This window comes from Sminthopsis crassicaudata, chromosome 4 (assembly GCF_048593235.1).
Source record: "Sminthopsis crassicaudata isolate SCR6 chromosome 4, ASM4859323v1, whole genome shotgun sequence".
In the NCBI taxonomy this organism is placed as follows: domain Eukaryota; kingdom Metazoa; phylum Chordata; class Mammalia; order Dasyuromorphia; family Dasyuridae; genus Sminthopsis; species Sminthopsis crassicaudata.
The window spans coordinates 273,228,410-273,242,026 of record NC_133620.1 but is presented as its reverse complement, the minus strand read 5'-3'; the positions used below and the strand labels follow the sequence as shown (position 1 = coordinate 273,242,026).

At 31.0% G+C, this 13,617-nt stretch overlaps 2 protein-coding genes across 7 annotated transcripts in view; one reads left to right on the top strand and one right to left on the bottom strand.

Moving 5' to 3' along the window:
• RUNX2 (RUNX family transcription factor 2) overlaps positions 1-13,617 on the top strand; it is a 256,627-nt gene that overhangs the window by 20,905 nt on the left and 222,105 nt on the right. The window lies entirely within an intron of this gene.
• The window catches only part of SUPT3H (SPT3 homolog, SAGA and STAGA complex component), a 592,076-nt gene that overhangs the window by 556,616 nt on the left and 21,843 nt on the right, over positions 1-13,617 (bottom strand). The gene's annotated exons all lie outside the window — the stretch shown is intronic.

Here is a 13,617-nt window from a genome sequence, read left to right as displayed (position 1 = left end):
CTATAGATTCATTTTTCCTATTACAATTTCGCAGGTTTCTAAAGCAACTGGGTGTTAATCTTCTACTACCTTTCCCATATTTTACAAAATAGTTTGCATTCTACACTGGAATGTTCCTTATCTACCATGTCTGTTCTCTTAGAAAAGGAGCAAGTACTTGCTTACTGAGTTGTTTTTGTTGTAGAATTGACTTATCACTATTTCCCAGAAGCCTGGATCAATGTCTTTTTTTCTATTTCCAATTTTTAAGCATGAATAGTTTGTTTGAATAATTCAAGCTAATGTTGTTATAAATGTCTATAACATTTTCTCATCTTTATTCTTTCTTTGAATTTGGTTGATTTTCACTTCTGATAAAGTAAGTGAATAGTCTAACTGCACATACTAATTAAGCTTATTCAGGAATGAATCCCACATTGGTAACCTCTGTAAAAATTCTACTATAATGGGATAGCTTCCCAAAACTATACTGGCAAACATACAAAGTTTGATTGCATGACACTGCATCTATAAATTAATTTAGTAGTTTTATTATTTCTAAAATATTAGAAGAGCCAAAACTATGAGCAATTGTCTCTCCCATTATTTAAGTCTTCTTAATACAGGAAGAAGCAGCTAAGTAGCATAGCAGAAAGGAGTTAGACTTGGAGTTAGGAAGAGCTGAGTTTGAATCTTGATCTTGTCTTAGACATTAACTAGTTGAGTGACCCTGAGCAAGTTACTTCGACCTCTATCTACCTCAGTTTGCTCATTTATAAAAGAGGGATAATAGTACCTACTTCCCAGGATGTCTGTGAGGATTAAATGAGAAAGTCTATGTAAAGAGCTTAACAAACCTTAAAGTATTAAATACTAACCACTACTATTATGTCTATAAACAATATTTTATAGCTAGAGTCATAATTCATATATACCTGTGTACATATATGTATGTTATCAGAGAAACAGTCAAATTAGAGCCAAAAGAAAATAAATGCAAAAAAGGAATAAAGAGGAAGGGTTTAGCTACTTTGCTAAACATAGAATTATAGCCAATTCCCACCCTATTGATATTCTTTAGCAATGTTCTTTAACAATTTTTATAATCTAGCCTTATCAATAATTATTGGATATTCTCCCCCTTGGCAGAAGCACCTCAGAAGCAACCTAATTTTAAGTTTTTCTTTATCTAATAATCACCTGTTGAAAAATCTTATTAAATAAGTCCAAAATACAAAATTTTTCAAAATTTTCCAGATGGAATAGAAGTCAAAAGTCCTCTAATTCAGTTTATATCTGATTAAGAATCCTCTCAACAATATATTTGATTTTTTCACCTTTCCTCAAAGATCTCCTAGGAAGGAAAATGTATTACTTCATGAACTGACCCATTTCACAAAAAGGTAGTTCTAATTATTATACATTTTTACCTCTTCCACCACTCCCCACCTTCAAAACAACACTTCTGTCTACCTCTTTGCAATATCCACTGATTGCTCTGGTTTCAAGTGGAACAATTCTAAACATATTCCATGCAACAATCCTTTCAAAGTTTTAAAGACTATTATCACATTCTCCACAAGTCTTCACTTCTTCAGGCTACATAACACTCCTATTTCTGCAATATTCAACTGAACTTTTTTATATTCAATATGCTAAAAAAAAGACCCAATCTTCCTATACTGATGGCTATATTTTTTAAGTGATTCTTTGGGCCCCTATCCATAAATAATGATTACTGAATGTTTTGATAAATAATATTGATATGCCAAAGGATATGAACATTTAAGGTAATGAGTTGTAAGAATTTAGCATTTAATTAGCCCTTAAAGATTATGATGATCAAAATATTCTATATCTTCATTTTGCAAAACTATTATTTGATGATATTCAAATGACAAATTCAAAGTTTTATTATGCAGCCTAATTTTCTTTAAAAGCAACAGCATGAAAGTGTCCTAAAAATTAAATGAAAGCAATAAAGCACAAAAAGGTTCATTTCTTCATTTTTAAAACAAATCTGTAAACATGTTCACATCAGCAAGAAAAGGAGAAATTTGCTCTAAGAGAAAACAAGCTTTTAAACTAACAAAAAAAAGGTATGAATCATAGTAAATGCAAAGACTTGAAAATACCATCAAATACCTGCAAAATTTTATTTTTCAATATCTTGAAAAGACTTTCACACAATCACAATTAAAAAAAACAAACTCAAAAGACTTACTTTGAATACAAATATAATATGAAATAAAAAAGTTGTTTGTTTGTTTTTAATGAGTGAATGATATTATGTTGCCTCTTTTCTCAATGGATAGAGAAGGCCTTGAGGGAAGAAAAGTATTTCAAACACAAAATTCTAAAAAATTAATTTTTAAAAAAATGATTGAAAGGAACTAAAGAGAACCTATGCAATAAGTATAAGAACCTATTGACAAACATAAATCATCAAATTATATTAGCAAAATTGAGACCTACAAAATGTTTTTAAATTTAATTTGAGACTTTTCCAAAATGAAAATTTACTACATAAAAATGGAAGTTCTCCCAAAAGAATATGAAATTAGGTACTTGATATCTCCCCTAGTCATAGTTCTTTTAATGAATTAAAAGAATTATAGCTGACTTTTACAGACCAGTTTAAAAGGGCATTTTACATACATCATTATATTCTGAGCTTCATGTTAACTCTTAAGAGTTAGGTACTATGACCCCCATTTTGTAGATGAGAACATAAGATTCAATGACATCATGATGTACCTGTGATCCCACAGCTAACATCAGGCTGAATTCAAGTCAAAGTCTTTCAAACTCTAAGCCCAGTACTTCTGATTTGACAATGTATGTGGGGAATAACTTAATAATACAATACTGTCCCTTATATTCTCAAAAGAAGCTTTTCATACTCTAAAAATTAAAGCTATTCTGAAAGTTAGTGGTTATTTTTCCTTTTTTAGGATTTCAGTGTTCCCCATGTATTTCATGACCAAAGGGGGAAAAAAAGGAGGGGTGGGAATATGGCTTCTCTCTCATAATAACTTACTATATGAATTATGTTTACCTTGTTTTTTTAATTACTTAAATTATGATTCACTTTGGAAAGTCTAATTAATTAGCCTTTAGATTTTTTTTAAAAGATGTCTTTCTAAATATGAACAACAACTAAAATAGTTCTTTTAATACCATAAGAAATGTTATAATAATAATAATAATACCCACATAATGTATCAAAGAGAGATATTTTATAGAAACTAAAAAAAAAAAATCTGAATTTACAAACTGTTTTGTCATTCAATACTTTTCCTTAGCAATCAAAGGACTCAAAATATCTTCATAAGTCATACTGAATGAAATAAACAACTCCATTAAAATATGCAGTTGGTCTGCTATGTGCAATTGGAGAAACAAACAAGAGTATTCATTCAGCAAATATTTATTAAGTGCCTACTATGAGCAAGCTACTCTTTGGTACTCAATTACTTTACCAAAATAAGACATGCTTTCCATCTTTCAGCAAAGGAATAGTGATTGAACGAAATATGTATTTAAGGCATTGTCAAGTCAATGATTTGTTTTCCTTACTTATACTTATTTACTACTTGCAGGGTTTCTTGAGTGAGTTAGAAGGGGAGGAAGGAAAGTGACACACTGGGAAGGGACAGTAAATTTTTTAAAAGTACAAACTATTAAAAAAAAAAAAAAACAACCTTACAAACAAGATACCTAAGTTGAAAACTCAACTTCTACACTGTGTAATCTCAAAGAAGTCATTTAAGCTCTGAGCCTCGTTTTTTATATGTAAAAGTGAGAAAATATTTGCATTATTTCATGTGATCTTTATGATGAAAATAAGCCCTGAAGTGCTCCATAACTGTGTTACCTGGTTCACAAGGATACATTACTGTTTATACTGCAAAATTAATTCTGCCACTGCTAAAAGTAGTGGTCAGATGCTTCAAAGATGAAGATGGGATATGGAGATGACCTCAAATTATCAAAGACTATGCCAAATTGTGAAGGCATCAAAGAGATATCGAAAGAGATATAAGCCAAGTCTGGATGCATTATCTTAATAGAGCCTTATAATAGCAGGCAATGTAAATATTATCATCTTTACTTTACCCTGAAGGCTGAATTATTCAAATGATTCATATTTGTATTTCACCATTCCCTTATTTTAAGATCTGATTTTCAGCAAATACACAGATTATTTCCATTACTTACAGATTTTTCTATAACAATTTGACCAGTTCTTATTTCATTTAATTAAAATATGCATTAAATATCTATTAAGTGCAAATTGTTATAATAAAGACTAGAAAATATAAAAGATGACAGCCAATGCCTTTATAAGGCTTATAACCAATTTCTTTAGTGTAAAGATTCATCAGTAACAAAGGTGAATTTAAGTGTAAATTGTAAATAGTTTATGTTCACCTATTTAAAATAAACTTTTCTTCTGGTATAACTATACGAAGTTCTTAAGTCCAGTCTTAAAACAACATATTTCTAGCAACTAACATGTTTCCTAATTTCACTGACAAGAACCATGGCATAATAGAAAATGATAGACTTAGAATCAGAAAGACCTTTATTTGAATATTTCCTCTGATACTTCCCGGCTTGTGACATGGACAAATCATTTAGTTCCTCTAAGTCTCAGTTTCCTAGCTATAAAGTTAAATAAATAATACTCACAGTATTTACCTTACGTAGCTGCTGTGAGTATCAAATAAGATCTTTTTGTAAAGCATTTTGCAAACTTTAAAGTCTTATGTAAATGTCATTTATTATTATTATTGGAGAAAAAAATCCTAGACTTATAGAACTTTATCACTAGAGATCATGTTGAAAAAATAGAAAATATAAAGAAAAAATTCTAGACCTATAGAACTTTATGATCTTAAGAGTTCAATGTTTCTCAAACTGTTTCTTAAAACTGTTGTGTCTTAAACATTGTGACTAATTTTAGGAGAACATTTCAGTTGTAAGTACCAATTTTCCCTCTAAAATAAATATAAGTACCAAAAAATATTTTTTTATGTTTAACATTGTGGGGAGAATAACAAAAAAAGAATGAAGAGAGGTGGCAAGGCATAAAAAAATTGGAAGAAAAAGAACTGGATTCAAATCATACCTCAAATCTTGACTAACTATATAAACATAGATAAATCTCCTACATTTCTACTCAACTTGTTTCTTTGTTAAAGGGACAAGTTCAATTCTCATTGGGATGAGGGATACTGTATTCAAACCTAAAGTGAAAATAAAGAACATCAATAAAATTTCAAGTGCCACCTGAGCTACTATTATTCCTCTATTTTGTCCCAAAGTAGGCTGAATTATCTTAAGGAAACTGCATTGTTATTTTAACAATTATAAACTTTCCCCTGAAACAAAGTGCTCAGTCTTTTAATACTAATATTCTTCCAGTGATACTGTTTTAGCTGAGTATCAGAGACTACTACTACAATTTCTAAAGAAATTAGAGTTTAAGATGACCTAAAAGTCAATGAAGAGGCTATGGTAGATAAAAGCAGACTGCAAGACAATTTCAAATCAGACTTATGAAGGAAAAGTGAAGAAAAATACATGATTAGACAAGGAAAAACAAAGTGGTCCTTTAACATAGTGGGATTGAGGGATAAGGAATCAAGGAATAATCCACAATCAAGCTCTATGTTCTACTGGTATCTCCCAAACTGTATGGATCTTCTGGAATGAACTTAAAAGAAGACAAGAAGCTGCACAGGATGGACAGAGTACAGTGTCTATTGGAAGGAATGCCTAGATTGATGAGCTCACAAATCCATTCCAGTATTAAGTATTTTATCCCAATATTTCATTGATCTCTGGAATCATATATGTTTGGATTAGAAAGAATCACAGGGATCATCTAGTCCATCCCCTTTATTTTATAAATGAAAAAACTGAGAAAACCTATAGAGTGCCTTGTCAAAAAGTATAGTTTACAAACATATTATTCTTGTGTTCTTCCTAAAAATCTCTGCTGTAATCTCCTCCTCTTGTTTCTATCAAAATGTAATTTGCTTTTTAAATTATACTTTGAAAGGCATTCTAATAACAAAAATCCCATGAGCAAATAGGCATTTTCTCAGAATGACTCATTAAAACTGGGGAGAGGGGGGGATAAATAATGTTGCCAATCTGATATCTCCAAAATTATGACCACTAAATATTGATTCTTTTTATTAGTCTTTCACCTCTATCAGGTACTAAAATATCTAGAGAATTCAATACTTAAACCTACAAATTAAAATAAAGAAATCCTGTCATGAACATACAATGTCTCACATTATAATCATCCCCTACTTTATCAAGTGAAATTCAAGCTTTCATTTGCTTCTTTTAAAACCAGGATATAGAAAATTTATACTCTAAAATTATAAATCACTTTATAAAATTCAATGACAAATGAGACAATTTCAAAAATGAATGCCTTTTGTCATCTTCCTAGATATCTCTATAGCACTTGATCCCTTGGATTACCCACTACATTATGCTAAACTACTCTTTGACTGAGACCTTTTGTTTTTCCCACCCATAATATAATCTAGACATTCCCCATGAATGTCCTCCCTCTTCTTTTTATATTCTCTCTCCCAAAAACAACTTTATTCATTCACTTGGCTACAAACTATCAGAATGACCCTACAAAATAACTACAAAACCCTGACTCCTAAGAAGGAAAAAAAAAAGTCAGAATACACAGATTGTTGTGGTTTATCCTTCATTCTCAAAGAGGATCATTACATCAGGGAGGTGATGCCATTCAAGTGAACTGAATAGGGAAGGAGGGCTGGGCAAGGTCCCCTGCCTCACTTTCCCCTCCAGAGTTCTCTGGGTCCAGTGGCCAGATACAGATCAAGATGACTGGAGATGGCCTTGGATTCAGTGGAAGATTTTCCAATCTGGCTAGCCCTTTAGTACTTCAAATTCAATGTGTCATAAAAGTACTCATCTTATTTTACACTCAAGCATGCACTTGCACCATGCAAGCTAATCATTCCCTAATCATTCCCCCAACTTCCATTCTTATTAACAATACCATTCTCTTATCTGATTCTGTCCTGCTGATTCTACTTCTACAACATTATTTTCTCTTCTCACTTCCATCATCCCACAAAAAGTCTTTATTATCTTTCATTTTTTAATGAAATGACATAAGGCTTAAAAGCCTTTTAAGGAGCCACAACTCCTCCAGTAAATTCCTACTTCAATCATCTTCCATAATGTTACCTGACTAATCTTCCTGATGCATAGAATTGATTCACTCCATCTTGAAAGCATTTCAATAGGTTCTTATCCCTAATGCCAACAAAATAAAGTTCAGAATTCTTACCCAGGCCCTGAAAGTCCTCCACAATCTATCATCAGTCTGCCTCTTCAGATTTTCTTAATACTATTCTTGTACACACACTTCTCACTTTAGCCAAATGGATGGTCCACTATTCCATAAATACAGTTTTCATTTCACTACTTTATAAAAACATCATAAAATCAAAAAAATGTTGCAATCAAGAAGAACCACAGAGATCATCTACTCAACCTCCTCAATTTACAGATGTAGAAACTAAAGCACAGAGAAATGAAAGTATTTTCCCAGTCACTTAGCAAGTAAATGGCAGATTTAGAACTAAAATATGGGTCTTCTGACTCCATAACTTATCTTTAGACTATAGCACACTTCATGAAAGAGGAAGCATTTGAGCTGAGTCAAAAAGGAAGATTTTCTTCTTCAAAGCCTGCTGCTTCTACCTCATAAAAAAATCTATGTTTTATGTTACAGCTAATTTTATATATATATCTTCTATCTACTCATCTAGGGCAGATAATTTATCTTATTTATCTTTCTATCTCTCTCATCACCTAATAGTTTTTACACATAGTAGAATATGCTGAATAATGAATTCTCAATATTTATTATTTTATTTATATCAGTATTTTTAAAAATAGCTTGTCAAAGCAGAAGAGAGATGACCTCTAAGTCAACTAAAATTGAATTTAGTCTCAAATACTTTAGAAATATGTGACCCTGGTCAAGGCATTTAACCAGTATTAACCTCAGATTCCTGATCTAGAAAATCAGAATCATAAGGACATTACCTGACAGGATTGTTATGAGGGTCAGATAAGATAATATGTCTGGCACTTCCAAAACCTTAAAGTTCTAACTAAATGTTAGCACCACTATTATTATTATTAGTGGTAATTACTAAATGATATTCACAAGTTCTTGCCTCTTATACAAAAAACTATTACTTTATAAATAATACAAATTGCCTCATATTCTTTAGTTGTTGTTGTTGTTTTTTATTTTTTGTTTTTGCTGAGGCAATTGGGGTTAAGTGACTTGCCCAGGGTCACACATCCACACAAATGAGACAATTTCAAAAATGAATGCCTTTTGTCATCTTCCTAGATATCTCTATAGCACTTGATCCCTTGGATTACCCACTACATTATGCTAAACTACTCTTTGACTGAGACCTTTTGTTTTTCCCACCCATAATATAATCTAGACATTCCCCATGAATGTCCTCCCTCTTCTTTTTATATTCTCTCTCCCAAAAACAACTTTATTCATTCACTTGGCTACAAACTATCAGAATGACCCTACAAAGTAACTACAAAACCCTGACTCCTAAGAAGGAACAAAAAAGTTAAGTGTCTGAGGGCAGATTTGAATTCAGGTCCTCCTGACTTCAGGGCTCGTGCTTTAATCACTGCACTACCTAGCTGCCCCTCATCTAATATTCTTTAGTGGAAAACTGTAAGAGATGAAGTTTCAATTTCCCTAGTTTCTGAAGTATATGACAATGTGTACACAGCTACAGAACTAGATATGAAGAACAGTGAAATATTTTCAACCAGTAACGTTTTTTCAATGCATAATTGTTTCAAACTAAGTTATTTTAAAAGGGTGCCATTATAACAACAAATGACAATATCAATGGAGACTGTATTTCTGAAATAGGCTATGATATAATTATGTGCTACTATAAAATTGTGAATTTTTATGAAACTTAAAAAAATAAGATGTCAGTCATCTACATTATGAACAAGTGTGTCTTACATAAACTCAAAGTAAGAAATCTTACACTCTCAAAATGGTTTAATTATATGCCCTATCTTCACTGTAATTAAAAGAGACATTGAAAGACTTTTTTCAACAATATATTCTACATTTCCTATAATAAATTCTTACAATTTGATAAGGCATAACATTTCTGAAAGAATATCAGTATACTATAACTTAACAGATATACTGCACTTAACACATAACACATACATGAACTTTTTCCCATTAAATTACATTAAAATAACTGAGGTACTATGTCTTTTTATAAAGGTTGTTAACACCAGGCTGACAACTGTCATCAAACCTCTAAATCTCAATAGGCTATCCTGATGAAGATTCCCCTGGAGAACACTTAATTAAACAAGTTCAAACTTTGCTGATGGATTCATTTCATAGCTAAGAGACCTGAACTGACTGGATTTACTTAGCTATATTCACTCTCTTTTCTAGTTCATCTTCTATATTTAAAGATCTGTTATCACCTTCTCCTCTTCTCTCCTTCCCCTACAGCTATTCCTTATCTAATTTAAAAATTCCTCAGGTCCATGACTTTACTAAAGGGTATTTTATAACATAATTTTAAAGAGGTAATCATTTACAGAATCAGCTATCAGATTACTTTAAAACTTTGTGCTTTCCTTTACTAAATAATCATATAACAGGATTCAGCTAATTATGAATTGCACTCAGTCTTCTAAATTCTAATTAAAACAATCATTGATTGTTTTAAAAACAATCAAAGGAAAAAAACTGTGATTTTCTGATTAGAGGTTAGCCTTGACAGGTCTGTTATTTCAAAATATAATTTCCTCCAACTTCCCCCAAAAAATTGTTTTTATCAACATGTTGATAAAACTTTAACTCCTCTATCTTTATCCAATTAAGATATTCATTTTAAAAGTTAACTTTCAAGGATATGCTTTTTAATGTATATAGAAACTCTAAGTAGTAGTCACTACCCTCTTAACAGTTGTGTTCAGAAAATTATCTAGGTTTTTTGATTATGAAGAGATTTGAAAAAATATATGTGTAGAATTTAAGAAGAAAATAATTATTCTTAAATTGCCATTTTAGCAATAAATTCTCTATATGAAAACCAAGAACAGATATCTGAATACTCTACAAAACCAAAATTACCAATGGAAACTTCCTTTGTTTCTGCATAAAGCTTTTAAAGATTTCCCTGAAATTTTCCCTAGGACAATGGAAAGAGTACTTAATTTGATAAAATAATAATATTGTAAGTATATGAAAAATAAATATTATAAAAACAAATAATAAATAAATAAATAGGATGGAAGCCAAGCTCTGACACTTACTTTCTGTGGGATCTCAGGCAAGCACTTCAGCTTTCTGGACCTCTAGGCTTTCATGTGTAAAGGGGCTTAGTTAGACTCCATGACCTTTGAAATCTCCTTTAGCAAAAATAAATTTCTAAAATCATGGGACATTAAAAGGAAATAATACACAGAATCTCAGAGAGAGATTATCAGCATTGAGAAGGCCTTCAGAGGCCTTGAAGTCTTATACAAGTGAACTTCAGCACCTATTTATAGACTTCCAGTGTTTAGGGATAGAAAATCCATTATCTGCTCAATCCACTTCTGAACTATTTTAATTATTAGAAAGATTGTCCTTTTGTTGAACTGAGATTTGCCTTTTCAGTTTCCATTGTAAATCACAACCTTCTTCTACATGACAGTCCTTCAAATACCTAAATAATACAGCTATCATCTCCCACTCCTACCACTCCAAGTTTTTTCTTCATCAAGCCAAACATTCCAGGGTCATTCAACTTATCCTCCCATTGCAATTAGTTCCCACCTACATCTTCTAGGTATACTCTGATGTACCAAAATCCTGCCTAAACTCATCTACAAATATCTAACATCTCAAGAACACATTATCTGAAGCAAATACATTTTAACCCAGCTACTATATTTCCATCTTTACTCTTATTTTTTAAATGTTTCACTTATTCTAATGATCTCTATCCATAAGCATTACAAAAATAAGGCAATTAGAATAAACAGCATGAGGATTCCATCTCACTCCTCTAGCAATGTAATATTCAAATTCATTACCTAATTTCAAAGAACTCCTCATTCCCTAAAATAATTAGTTGCTTTAAGACCTCAGAATTTCTATACATGACAGGAGCATTAAAGGGGCACTGAATGAGAAAACTTATAAGAAGATACACAAGTATGTATCAGGCAGCAATACAGTGCCCATAGATATTCTTCCTTAAAGCTTTTTCAGATGTAACCACCAAAGAAAGAAAATTTGTATCCCCCTTTTCACTCAACAACTTTGTGAAGATGTTAAAAAATTTGATGCTGCAAAATCTACAACAAAATACCTAGTAAGACCAAAAAGAAAAGCAGAACTAAAACCATTTTAGAATGATTCTGATTCATAGAGTAGGTTTTTTTTTTAAATATTTCTAGTCATTAAAAAACTTAGAATTAAAATTTTCTGGAGTGCCAATCCATTTAATTTTTACAATTTGCTGGTTGTCTAGCAACTAAATAATAAGTGTTGCAGCTAGAAAGCCTATACATTCTCTTTTAGATTACCCCTAAACTTCACCAAATTCTTTCACATTTTTCAAATGTAATTAAATACAATTAAAGGAGAGATGGGTATTGTTTTGTTTTTACCAAGCATAGACTTTATCCCCATGAAAAGTGAAGTGAGGAACATGTTGCTTGTGTCAGTGAAAAATTAAGCAATTTGCCTAAGGTCACACAAATTATCAGAGGTGGAACTTGAATTTGAGGTAACTCAATTACCTTTTTTGTATGTATCTTTATAACTGAAATGTATGAAGTATGAAAAGTAAAGACATCCCTTCATGACAGTATCTATGCCTGTTAGCAGCTCATTTTTATCCATATTTTCCCATAGAATAGAATTTACTTTTACATATATCCTAGGCCAACTGATTCAATGCCCTGTCCTAACACTAAATTCTTCCAGTAACTGAAAGTTGCCCCAAAAGCTGCTCATCAATAAAAAGAAATAATGTAAAATAAACCTGTTGTTTTGTTTTTCTAGGTTAAAAAAAAGCAATTAAGCTCTGAATTCTATTATTAAAAGGGTACCCTATTCTTTAAAAGGCCTACCTTAAAATTTCATGAGCCTTAAATGGAGCCTGAATTAAATGAATGACCTAAAATTTTTACATATTATTACTATGAATCAGAATTGTAATAACATTATAACAGCAATGTTAGAATGCAATTAAGCTATAACTGCAAAATCTCTCCAACACTCCAAGTAAAAACTTGTTCATTAAGGGAGAGTAGGGAGGGAAGGATAGGAGAAGGAAATAAACACTTACATAATACCTGGGAATCATACTAAAAGTTTTAAAAACATTTATCTCATTTGATTATTATAACAAGTATACCATTTAACAGTTGAGGAAACTAAAAAAAGCAGAGGTAAAGTTGTTTTGTCCAGGGTAACACAGCTAGTAAAATATGTGCGGCTAGATGTGAATTCAGGCCTTTCTGACTCCACACCCAGTATTGTATCCACTGTACCACTCGGATGCTTCATTAAATAGCAAGACTACCCAAACATGACCACATATATATGACACACAACAATATATAATATATATCATTATAATACCATGTCTATGTCTAGTCAACTATAAATTCTGAAGAATTCCAAATTCACTTTATATTTAATTAATCACTACATGTACTCTACAAGTAAACTATTAATTCAATTTATAATATCTAGCCTTCAAGGGGAAACCATTTCATTTTCAGGAAGAAATGCCTCCTTTGAAGTGACTGACAAATTATGAAAAAATTATGAAAAGAACTCATTTGTGCTCTTTCCAAAGATCTTAAATACTAAATGCATCAGCAGACAAACATTTTGGGGGACATAAGCTTTGCCACCAAATCAGGAATTACTTGCTTTGGCCAAAATAGGTTGCAATGCAATAGTAATCAAACAAAATATGAACCTTCATAATTATGTAGCTTCTCAAAGGTAGATTAAAGGCTTTTTAACCAAAATTCTAAGATATGATATTTAGTAGTATTATCCAATTAAAAATTCTTGATTAATCAAGCTTTTTAAGATTCAAATGACATTTTAAAAAAATAAATATTTCTTTATTTTTTATAATCATAAGCTTAAATGATTTCAATTTTCAACTAATTCAAAATATTTGACCTTTCTAATAAATGAAGAATCTAAAACATACATATTTGTTAAAAAAAATGAAAGCAGTCTTTTAAATGTTGAAACTACTTACAAGTCACAATTTGCCAACATCAATCAGTTATATTAACTTTTTCAAAGTAGAACCTACTGTTCATTATATTTACATAAAAGAACGTTATAGGAAGTTTTACCCTACTAGACATTTATTTTATATGTAATAATAAAAACCATTCAACATGGCTTTCTTTCTTAATCATCTCCAAACTTACTTTTCAATACTTTCTTTTTGTTAGATCCATGTCCTTCTCAAGAACACTTTTTAAATAGTTTTAAGTCTAGATGAATAC